A 4,641-nucleotide genomic window follows, 5' to 3' on the forward strand; every position below is an offset into this window, starting at 1 on the left:
ATCCACTTGGATGTAGGTTTTCATAAATTATTATTGTTGACATTACCCTTGAGGTAAAAGGTTGGGAGGCGAAACTATAAGCCCCTATCTTTCTATGTTTCCGATTAAAACTTTGAACCCATAAATATCACATGGTGTTAGCAATTGTGAAAGATTTAATGATAGTTGAGTATGTGGAGTTTGCTGAATCAAAACTTTTACATAGACCCTTCCCGAAAATAAGATGAATTGCAATTGTTTGATGAATAAGAGCACGGTTTGTTTGTTTTCAAGAAAGTTTATGATCTATACTTTAACTTGTGAATAGCTTGTTACTTGATCATGAGAAGTTTCATGAGTTGAGCTACTGTTATGATATATAATGATGCTAGAAAAAGTGATTGGAACCATCATTAATCAAACTTATGCACTTGCTAGCATTCACACTTCATAAATTATTTCTTTTATCATTTACCTACTCGAGGACGAGCAGGAATTAAGCTTGTGGATGCTGATACGTCTCCAACGTATCTATAATTTATGAAGTATTCATGCCAAGTTTACAATAGTTTTATATGATTTTGGTATGATTTGATTAGAACTAACCCGGACTGACGTTGTTTTCAGCAGAACTACCGTGGTGTTGTTTTTGTGCAGAAATAAAAGTTCTCGGAATGCGATGAAAATCAACGGAGAATTTTTCTGGAGAATATAAAAAATACTGGAACAAAAATCTACCAGAGGGGAGTCCCATGGGCCCCACGAGGGTGGGGGAACAAGTCAGGGGGCCCATGGGAAGTCCATGAGGCACAGGGGCGCGCCCACCCCCCTGGGGCGCGCCCCTGTGCCTCATGGACTTTCCGTGGGGCCCCCTTACTTGTTCTCGACGCCAACCTCTCCTATAAATGCCCAAACCTTCAGAAAATAACCTAGATCGGAAGTTCCGCCGCAGCAAGCCTTTGTAGCCATGAGAAATCAATCTAGGCCCTCTCCGGCACCCTGCCGGAGGGGGCCATCATCACCGGAGGCTATGGAGGAGGATCCTGGAGGGACCACCATCACCATGAAGGCCAAGGACCAGAGGGAGAACCTCTCCCCATCCAAGGGGGGAGTCCATGGAGGAGGAAGCACAAGGGGGAGAACCTCTCCTCCTCTCTCTCGGTGGCACCGAAGTGCCATCGAGAGGGGAATCATCGCCGCGGTGATCGTCTTCATCAACATCACCATCCTCATCTCTTTTACGCGGTCCACTCTCCCGCACCCCTCTGTAACCCTACTTGAACATGGTGCTTTATGCCACATATTATGATCTAATGACGTGTTGCCATCCGATGATGTTTTGAGTAGATATCCTTTGTCTTTGGGTTGATTGATGATCTAGATTGGTATGAGTTGTATGTTTTATTTTGGTGCTGTCCTATTGTGCCCTCCGTGTCGCACAAGCGTGAGGGATTCCCGCTGTAGGGTGTTGCAATACGTTCATGATTCACTTATAGTGGGTTGCTTGAGTGACAGAAGCATAAACCCGAGTAAGGGGGTTGTTGCGTATGGGATAAAGGGGACTTGATGCTTTAATGCTATGGTTGGGTTTTACCTTAATGATCTTTAGTAGTTGCGGATGCTTGCTAGAGTTCCAATCATAAGTGCATATGACCCAAGAAGAGAAAGTATGTTAGCTTATGCCTCTCCCTCATATGAAATTGCAATGACGACCACCGGTCTTGTTAACGATTGCCTAGGATAATTCCGCACACCGACCCATCATTATTCCACACTCGCTATTTATAATATTTAGTAATATATTCTAACTTTATGATAACATCACCTACTTTTATATTTTAGCTCTCTGATATCTTGCAAAGTTATCCTCTTCATACCCATGACATAGTTTTATTTCTCGTTTCTAGTTGGAAGCAAATGTTCGGTGTACGTAGAGTCGTATCAGTGGCAGATAGGACTTAAGAGAATATTGATCTTACCTTTAGCTCCTTGTGGGTTCGACACTCCATACTTACCACTTCCACCTTTGAGAATTGCTACGATGATTCCCTGCACTTGACGATTATCAATAGCATTGAACATAGTTAAGAGGATTTGTTTATTAGATTAGCCTCCCACCCAATTTGTCTTTTAATATTGTATAATATTATTGTGTGGTATTACAGTGCCTTTTATTTCACTACGGATAGTTTTGTTCAAGAAATTTAGAGGCAAGATATGCTTTTCGCTAACTCTGGTCTCCATTTTTATGTTTTCAACTTGGACTTTTGTTTAGAGCTTGATTCAAGGCCTCATAGATTATAGTAAGCGGGGCCTCACAATATAGATGCAATAAATTTCCAATGTTTTTGTGGCATCAAGTTCTCTAGGAAGAAGTTTTTGTTTGCATAATTCACCAATAAATACACAACCTTCAAATACTAATTGGACAGATTATTAATTATTCAACCAACAAATTTGTTGTTGCGAGTAATAGTGCCAATACATATATTTCTAGGCCTACTTCTTTTAATGACTTTCAGAACACTTCTTGTTTCAACATTCCTCTCATGTTTGTTGTTTCTCACTTAGTCCTTCATGCATGCTTCAAATACCTATATCAATACTGTCCAGTTATTGAGTGACAAATGTTTCAAAGGTAACCATCTTATCTAAGTTTTGGTGTGGCATCTTCGATTTTGTAAGACATAAATACTATCATATGGTAAGAAAAAGCACAACTGTGTGTGCAGACTAAGAAAGATTTATAATTAAGACAATTCATTGTACATCCGGCTTTCAATGAACATATCTCTGCAAATTCACTACGAGCATGTAGAAAATATGACAGAACCACATGTTTTCGTAGATAAGAGCATGCCAATAATTCAAGTGAAGGTCTTTGTCTCTTATAATGCTAAGCGTGCAACTAATTAAGGTTGTGTTTGCTCCAGTGGCATCAATACATTCTATTGATTTACATATCTTTAGGTATTTCTATTATGTCCACCTAACATGATTAGGCGTGTATTATTTACCATGTCTAATTGTTTATCTAGGTTACTTAAATGTTTATGAATGCCCCAAAGATAGTAGGGCTTGCTGGATGTCACTCAAATAAAATCATTCACAAACCAGTTGAGTATTTGCGGGTTTAATTTCCTTACACATTTATATTATTCTTTCCTTGAGACTGACGGGCGCTGCAACGCGCGCATTCCTGTTCTAGTACACTTTAAAGTTAGACACTGAAACTAACATATCAAATGGTACTACTAAATCTGATCTGGACTATCTTTGCACATGATGTTTTATGGAGGGTGATAAAATCTCACGTTCCTTATTTAAGGAGGGATTTAATCTAACGGTGATTAGCTACTGTCGTGCATGTATCAGCCCAAAAATCATCGGCTGCATAGCATTGTACATACTTGTGTGTTGTGTAGGCCAAACAATGCAACGTTCAGCAAACCTTCGCGATTATATTTCTAGCTTTGGCCTAGCAATAGACCGGCAAGATAAAGTTTCCTTGCGAACAATTTTGAAGTTTTGCATCAAGAAGAAAATTAACGGTTCAAAGTTGCCACGGAAACCAACATGTCACATGGTATTACAAAAATTGATTTGGAGTGTTACTCGTGTAACTGCATGCACCTTATAAGTCCTACCGTGCTGGGGCCATGCCCCCCCCCCCCTCCCCGAGATCACTGTTTGCAGACAAGGTCGTCAGTGTGTAAGCACAAACATTGCACCAATCATGGCATGGGGATTAGTGGAAGTGGGAAATGAACATGATGATAATTGACAGAGAATGGTCATTTTGATTTTATTCATTCAGTTTACTCGAAGCCACAACAGACTTGGCACAAACTACCACAAACTCGCGCAGTTGACACTAGAACCGCCACAAACTCACAACATAGTTGACACCACAACTACCACAAACTCACAACACAACTCAGAGTACTAGGTCCAGCTGCATTTGGAGGGCTGAAGGATTGTGTTAACCTTTGAAAGCGCATCTTCTGCACTTGCAACGCCCAAGGATCTGATCTCCTTCACCTCGTGATTCTTATTCCAGGCTGGTCTGTCCATGTGCATGCCAGCTCAGTAAAGCGCAAGAAAAAAGGTGCCACCTTGTCACCAAATCGAGGACGTATACTTTGGCCTTCACCGGGAGCAAGTCGTTCATGGCACGAGGAACAGCGCTGTCCCTGCGATCGAAGACAACAGCTTTGATCAAAGGGAAGCGCACGGCCCCCGCGACCACAAGGATGAAGAACCCCAAGGGGACCTTCAGCTTCTTGTCAGGCCCGCCTTGGTGGTTGGCGAGAGTCGCTTCAGTGCCTCACCGCGGTTGATCTCCATTGTCAGTGTTAAGTTGTGATCCAAATTCATATGAAGTATATAGGCTAACTTTTGAAGCGGAGCGGAGTCTGAAGTTAGCCCATATTATCTCGCCCCATGCCCTGGAGAGGTGCGAGGGGGGCGGTGCCCCCCCCCCCCCTCTATACGACCTTGTGTAATTTATCTATGATGGTTGCTACTGATAAAACTAAGTCTATACATATGGCCGAATATCCTACTAATATTGTACAAGATGAAGCTATGATTGTGGTTGACAAGTTTAAGCATGTGAAGGAGACGCAAGAATTGATGATGCATGTACGAGAATAAAAACAT

The sequence above is a fragment of the Triticum dicoccoides genome, chromosome 7A (genome assembly GCF_002162155.2).
Source record: "Triticum dicoccoides isolate Atlit2015 ecotype Zavitan chromosome 7A, WEW_v2.0, whole genome shotgun sequence".
In the NCBI taxonomy this organism is placed as follows: Eukaryota; Viridiplantae; Streptophyta; class Magnoliopsida; order Poales; family Poaceae; genus Triticum; species Triticum dicoccoides.